This window comes from Anopheles gambiae, chromosome 3 (assembly GCF_943734735.2).
Source record: "Anopheles gambiae chromosome 3, idAnoGambNW_F1_1, whole genome shotgun sequence".
NCBI lineage: Eukaryota > Metazoa > Arthropoda > Insecta > Diptera > Culicidae > Anopheles > Anopheles gambiae.
Window position 1 is genome coordinate 1144292 of NC_064602.1, and position 8275 is coordinate 1152566.

Here is an 8275-nt window from a genome sequence, read left to right on the forward strand (position 1 = left end):
GCGCGTGTGTTAGTGCAGATGTTTCTATGTGTGTGAGTGCATCAGGGTGAAGAAGAACGTGTACGCAAGAACACGGCATTGGGGCGAAGAATGGCGTCTGCAGTAAATGGCGTTACCTTGCTGTTGTGTTGTTGTTATCCGTTTGCGCCAAAAGGGACACGTAATAGAGACGAAGGGGTGTGCGTGTGTGTGTATGCGCTTGCAATGGAGAAAGGGGTTGCATGGGATTGGGGGGGGAAAGGGAGGACGACAACTACACGAAGGGACGGTCGCTCGGCCAGACGGACGATGGATTCTCTTTGTTTTCGAGTCCGCGCGCATACTGTACCAACCCCTTCCCCTTCCGCTCTGGTGTGCCATACCGGAACGAAGGTTTCGCTTTCTTTATCGTAGCCGTCGTCGTCGTCGTCGTCGTTGTCGTCGCCGTCGCCGCCGTTGTGGTAGTCCGACGGGTAAGACGCCAAGAACACGTCGAGTTTGGAGTTTTCTTTTCTGCTTCGATCCCTGCCCTGACACGGACAACAAAGAACTGCATCGAGTTAATCTTGAACGGGCGGAAGGGGTGCGAGGGTGTGTGTGCGAATGTGTGGAAGGGTGAGGACGGAAAGTGGAAGGGTGAAGCGGTGAGTAAGCACTCTCGTTAGCACATTTCGCAGACGATACATTGCACTTAACAGAACGGTGTTCTTTCTCTGAAGTAACTAAAGTAATAGAATGCGAAAAAGCAATGAAGAGGAGAGGAAAGGAAAACAAGAAGCAGACTCACTTACACAGAGGCGTGGTAGAGGGAGGAATGCGAAGAAGAATGACTGTATTCGTTTTGCAAATATTACGAGCATTTTTTTTATTATGATTTCGTACTGAAATAGCAAATTTGCAAACGCTTCTCGTTGAGTTGTTTCCTGTTTTTGACATTTTACTGTTACGTTTCCATAGGGATGACTCATCAAAGCAGCACCAGCAACGCCTCCTGCGTGTACTTGGATGCACGTGGCAGGGATGCTTTGTCACCCGGTTCACATGTTTCGGCCCCAAAAGGATATGTATGATGGCATTTACGACCGAATTCGCATAGCTTCTACGTTTTCCTCGTTGCATCATCTTGCCTAACAACGCCCGGAGGCAGCTCGAGGATTCAAATCACCTGCCGCCGGAGCTAACCTGCCTGCGGGTGGCAGATAACGCCTCCGAAACTGTGGGGCGAACTGGCCCGGCACGATGCACTGCAACGTGACGCCGGGTTTTACGCCGCCACCACTCCGTGCCACACACACACACACACTCTCATTAGCGCGATAATTGTGCTCGCGCAGTATGGGGGCTTCGAGGGTTTTTTTCGCAACTTGCTGGGCGGCGGCTCTGCGTGCGTTCGGATGCTATTTTTGTACGCACTTCCGTTCGTCCTCGTCATCTGTCAGTTGAGGCGTTAGCGCGCTAATTAAATGGAGGATGAATGGAGAAGGAGGTTAGGGGGCGGTGGCAAAACGGGAAAGCCTTACACTAAAACACTTATCAGTGACGCGGGGTGAAAAGGTGAAGGTTACGGACTGCGGGGAAGTGGCAAGGGGATATCCGGACAGCGAAGGTTGCTTGATAAGAAAATTATTGAAAATATTTTACAATGGATTAGTAAGTTTGGACGGATTTATTTTATCATTTTTAGCTGATTTTTTACTTTTAAGGACAATAATTATTTTTAAATTAATTTTCACGGGGATGCAGTATGTTTGATAAGCTTTCCAGAAATTATCACACACTTTTCAATGAAATTTCATTTAATTTCAACACTTAACTAAGTTAGTTAGTAGTCTTAGCGATAATTTCTTGTTATATCACGTAACGTTGTTACAACATCGCTTTCGCACAAATTAGACAAAGCATCCCAAGAAGATCCGCTTTTAGCCTCGTCCTATCATTACCGGTTGGTCTAATTTACGATACGACAAATGTTTTACTTAGTTTTCTGCAGCACCGAATCTTCTGTCTCCTACCATTGGAGCCCTCCTGGGCCTACACATGCATTCTATTTTTTGCATCACCAACACACAGAATGGCTGACGCCATGGACCCCCCCCCCCCCCCCACACACACACACACACACACACACACATACACACGCGCTTTCTGTGTGCCTCCAGCTTATTTCTATTTTCAGCCCCATCGTCGACTACCGCATGCAGTGCGCTGCAATCGAATGCACGTGTTGCAGCGTTGTCTTCTAATGCAAACGCCGGCCGCACGCTCTAGCAATAAAGGCAGCTAAGAACTTGCCTTTGCCAAACCGAAGAATGTGCATCTGATGTCACATTGGAAATTGCTCTCAGCCACATTACGTCAGCAGGAATTTTCAGGTCACATGGTGGTTCCCTCGCTTTATCGTTCTTCGCTTAAAAACATGAAAATTCGTGCAAGTATCAAACAGTGAATCACTTATCGATTGGTAATTGTTATCTTTTTTAAGGTTGAGGGAGGTATGCTTGATTGCACAATGTGTGTTATTGAAATTTAATGTAACATCAGACTACATCCCTCCAACGACTCATTGCACGCTTCCAACAGTTCGCTTGTGCAAATTAGCATTTGCTGGAGATTAATAATAGCTATGCTCATGCTTTTGCAAGCATATCATTCTTCACACAAACCAATGACTCCCCGTGTTTGGTCGAATTTCGGGCGGAAAAAATATTTGTCCCTCAACCAGCGATGATTCACCACGAGTCAATTGATTTTCCCCGTGCCAAACGTGCATTAGACATTTGCTTTCGTTCTCAAGCGTGATGAGTCAAGGGTTTTTGCTTCTCCTTTTTTTTGCTATTGAAATAAATCAGGCACACAAACACACACAAAGACCCCGTGCTCGGTAAGAAGCTCTATTCGAATTGATAAAATAGGTCAATGCCTTGTTCTGCAATGATTACTAGCGCGAGGGGTTTTTGTTTTGTTTGCTGGTCCAATTCGATTACTTTACCACCACCACCACTACCACGCTGACAACGTAATAAGGCAGTAAATTAATCCTGGTGACCCGAGAGAGATTAAACATGTTTGCGGAATGCGCAAAAAACCAGCGAGAAAATAAAAAGCATTGAACGAAACTGTGCAAAACAAATTCCTGTGCCCACGTGGGGCCTTCTTGTTGAGCGCAGGAGAGCGGCAGGAGTGCGCAAAACACAAATTATCATGGGAAACGAAATCACTCAATTGGCACACTTTCCGGACGACTGAAACGCATGCTCAGATTGCGCACACACATAATACGCAGCATACGCGCAAAACAAGCGGCCACGAAGCTTATGCAATGAACAAGATTTGAATCAACATCAAACCCATTCTAAGTCGCATTAGAAACCAGAACGAACCAGCCTCGCTGTTAACCTTGATGGAAAAGAAGATGGAATAAAAAAGTCAGCATCAACATCATTGGAACCACTGGGAGAGGGGGAGAGGGAGCATTGGCAAACATAAACTCAATAACAAACCTCAACTCAACCACACTCCTTTACCTTCCCACGCTTGCCCACTGATTAAGAACACACGAGCTGGAAATGGAACCTTGCACCCCTCAATCCCCCTTTTTCGAGGGAAATGGCGCATGATCGCTCTCCGCAAACGGCCCCGTGGGTCTGTCGTCTGCTGCACACCTCACAACGGACTTTCCACCGCTCGTGTGTCTCTGTGCTGGCGCAACACTAACGGCAAACGGACATGTGAAACGGATGACACTTGATGCGCATTCCCTTCTTCGTACGGCCTGCACCTGCAATCGGATCACATTGAAGGGTCGTTTTCCTTTGCAGGCACGTTGGCCACCGAGGAAAGGCAGTCCGGGTAGGAAGGTGACACGTGTACCCGGATGGTATGCTGATGGGGTGGTCCTCACAACACAGCAAACTGATCGTTGGCCTGATCGCATAAAGAAATGTACAATTGCTCAACGCGGAATGCAACACTGTCGTTGTCTGGGTGGAGAGGAGGCACAGTGTGGCACAAAACGTGTGATTGGTGATGATAGTTGTGTACAAGATGATGCTTTTTCTGTACTTTTATGGAACGTACGATTGACCAAGGATATTTTGTTGATATTTTGCAAAATAAAATGGATAAAACATAATTGATTCATTTGCTACAAAAATTTACTCAAAATATGCTCCTAAATTTATCAAAACCATTCGGATGTGTAGAAGCTCTACTTAGCTTCCAAAACAGAAATAACAATAAAAAATAAGACCAATTGCAACATTTTGTACATCACTGTGCCGCCGGACGTAATCGTCGTATGTTTGATTCTGATCGGCCACGAGTGCACGGGTACGAAACAAATACGCTGCAACCTAAACTACCGACAAGCTTCCTTACTGTCGCTTCCTCAACGACACCCCCCCCCCCCCCCTCTTGCCCTTTCCACTCCCTCTACGTCCACGTGCTCACATTTCCCACGAGATATGACTCAATAACGTGAGCTCGAGCATCCGGCCGTCGCCCATCGAGTACTACCACCAACACCACCACCTTTACTACTACTAGGTTAGGTAATCTTCATAAACGCCACATGACCACAAAACCCTCCACCCGCCCCTCTTGGATGGAAGGAAGGAAGGGGGGGGGGAGGGAGGGGTGAATACTCGTGGCCTATTTTATTACGTTCGCGTCATCGGAAAATCGGTGGCGTTCGGTACGAAAACGTGCCCCGACCGATCTGTGTGTGTGGAAGCGTCCATTTGCGTGCGGGGACGGAAGGGAATTGTCGATCAGCTGCAAAACGGGAAGCAATAATTGAGCGCCAACATTGTAGCTGTGTGGCACGGTTCAGGGGGTAGCGCGAAAGGGGGAAAAACATAAAACAACGTGCCACTTTAGAACGCAGAAAACAGAACCGCGAATGCCTATCGAAACCGAAGTAGCTCACATTACTACTTCAGCCACCCGGGTTGCGGTTTTGGTTGCAAATTTGGTTTTATTTTTTTCCCCCGCACACAATCACCGTCACACACACAGACACGTGGGCTGACCGTTTGGTAGTAAGCGCGAACGAAATCGCAATCGCGCAACCGTTTTGAGACGGGGGGGGGGATGAAGTGTGTGCGGATAGGAATATCGATTGGCCCGGGCTGGCCGCGGAGTAACGGATCCGATGCTCGATTTAGGTTAGCAAAACATGCCCGATTGGATTAATCCCGTTTTTTTTTGTTTTATGGTACGCAACGGTTGCGCAAAAACTTTGGGTGCGCGTAATTTTTGGGTGGCGATTGCAGGGGAGTGCAGAAGGGTGTTTCAATTGATTGTACTGCTTTTTTAGATCGTTTTTTAGTCTACTGTTTTACCTAAATAGCAGAACAGAGCTTCTTCAACATTGAGTACTTTTTAATCAGTTTAACTTACGCCATAATAACAATTTCCACACCATTTACCATCCATCTGGTTCAATTTATAAACCCTCTTTTTGTGCTATTATAATGTAGACCACCATCCAACCAACATACAAACAAAAGGAAACCAAGAAACCCGCCAGACAGCCCAGCAAGAAAATTAAAAAAAAGAACGATAAACATAACTTTATTATTAAAACAAAATCGGCCGTCCATTTATTTACCATTGCTTAACCGAACGGAGCAAGAATTGCTAAGTAGGCCTGATGCCGGGCAAAATTGCAACAATCTTACAACCATCGCAGTACGCCATGGATAGGGAGTAAACACACAAATAAACCACCAGCGTGTTCCAAAACGAACAAAAATAAATGCAAAACATACAGAACGAAGCAGGAACGAGAGGTGCAGAGCAAGAGAAAGAACCAACCAAGAAGCACCCAAACGCGGGAAGGAAGGTAAGCAAACGAAATAATGAAATATGTTAATTGAGCAAGAATTTTCGGGCCGACCCGTTCTTTGGCACAGTTTTGCAGGCCGCCTGGGGAAGTGCTCAGAAAGTGGGCAAACCCCCCAGCTGGTTAAGGATTTTTCGACTGGACCCACAGACAGACCCTTCAAGCTTTGCCATCCATTCGAGGGATAGGAAGGAGGCGGGGGACGCGTCGCAGTAATGTTACGTAATTCACTCGGACCATATGCTGATGTAATTCTGCCCCGAATGCCAAACAGAGTTTGGCGACACCCGGGCCATGGAATAGCACATTAGCACATAAGAATCGCACCCGAAGACGCACACACTGTGTTCTGTGTGACCTCATTCAAACGCGCCGATAATGCAAACGCTCGATCATGGTGGATTTTCGTTTATTTAATGTTGTGCCTCATGGGTTTGTTTTGCGCAGACCGTCCCCACAAAGTGGGCAATTTGTGTTTGATTTTGTGGTTTTGTCGCGCTTGTCGAGGTTCTCAGGCACCCCGCAGGGCGGGGCAGTGAGGTCTAGAAAGTGTGACAGTTGGTCAATGAGTAACGCACCATTCTTGACCTGGATCTGGTTCTGGTGGCCTGTCTGTGAAGGCCGGTCGGATGGTTTCTCTTTGTTTTTCTATTGATTCTTCTGTTTTTCTATTTGTAGATCTTACTGCCAAGTCTTAATGCGGAAATTGAGATCTTCTGGAATTCTAGAAACCCTCCGTAACGGCGTTTAGTGTGCACCCAAAATATGGCAAGGTGTAAAAATTATCACTTCCAACATTATAAATAGCCAACCGGTTAGCATGCGGACGAAAATGAGGCCCACAATGCGGAGTGCTCTCCATCGCATCGCAAGATGGGTGATAAATCAGTTTCAAGTGGTTTTGCGTCAATCAACGTTTTTCATAGAATTAAGTGATCATGGTTATTCCACTTCTATTACACACTCACACCGGCCACTTACGTAAGGCGATAGTGGTTTGTAAAGATGATGGACACGCACTCACACACACACACATGCAACCCCCCCCCCCTTCGTGTGCCCTTTCTTAGGGGAGAACCAATTAACGTCGTGTGAGTGCGCTGGAACTGAAACATCTCTTCACAAGTGGCGGTTTCTCTGTGACGATCACTTAGAAGTGCCTAAGAATAGGCGAGGTTGCCTTTGCCGGAAGCAACCGCTTCTTTCAATCCAAAACCACAACTCATGACGTAACGCGATGTACAATGTTTCCGAGCCTGATAATCACGCGCACAGTTGTACACAGAGAGATGCTCTAGTGAAACACATTGCACCAACAACAAGAAAACAATCTTCCATCGATCGGGGATTTCTTACCTTCCCGTAGTGATAATCGCGCGTAAAGTGTTCTAAAGCGCGATTACGCCGCGGAAGTACACTTGTTGCTTGGTCTTCCCCCGAGAGGGAGTGAGAGAGTTTGCAAAAGTATGTGAAGAATGTAATCAGAGGTTTGCAAAAAGCTACCAGTAAGGTAGAGAATGGTAAATCAAACGAGTTCGGTTCGACGTTCAAGTGAGTGCGTCATCGAAACCAAATAGGCCATCGCCATGAGGCCAAGAAGAAAGAAGGAATGACACCGTTAGAGGAATGGGTACGGGGGGAAGGTTAGCGCTGATAAGGACGATTACCTAACCGATTGCGATTAGATGCGTCTGTTGTCTTGACCGGATTTTAGCGGCAAGCGCGAGCGTCCGAGGATTTGATTTATGTTCTGCGCGTGCTTGATAACTCGCTTGCCCGTAAAATGATGTAATTCTTGCTTCTCCGTAGCTTTGGCGTTCAGTTCTAACTCAGTTACGCCGAATATTCGTGAACAAGATGCATCCTACGGTGTCTTCTATTCTTAGCGTGACTCAGATGATCCTTTAATGGATTGAAACGACCATGATGCACCGACTCGCGACCGATCGTTTTGCAGCATCACGCCACCAGTGTTCCAAGAACGGGCAGAGCCGCCACTTCGCTGGATACACCAGACACTTCCTCAAACCGGGCGAGGGGGGTCTAAGCTAATTGAAAGTGTACCACGAACCAACCCCTGCGGCCAGAGATACTAATTGCCGGCGCATTGACCGATTCGCCGAAGCGCGCGTCTGCCTGCGCCAATGCCAAAAGCCGTTGGCCGGCAAGTTTTGCGGCAGCGCTAAAAACCGCGTCACCACCGCGTGCGTGCGTGCGTGTGAATCTTCATGCGAATATTAATGGCCGCGTTCGACTACTCTCCCTTTGCCGGGGGCAGCGTGGTGGACACACTTTCTGGGAAGCCGGGAGTGTTCTCGCTTCTTTGTTCTCCCGGGCCCGTGTTCGGTGGCGGAGGTTTGCTTTAGTTAGTTTAAACCCTTCCCATCCCATGCTCCTCGCCTTCCACGGCAGCGTTTGTCTTCGTTTTCGATCGTCGATTGAATAACATCA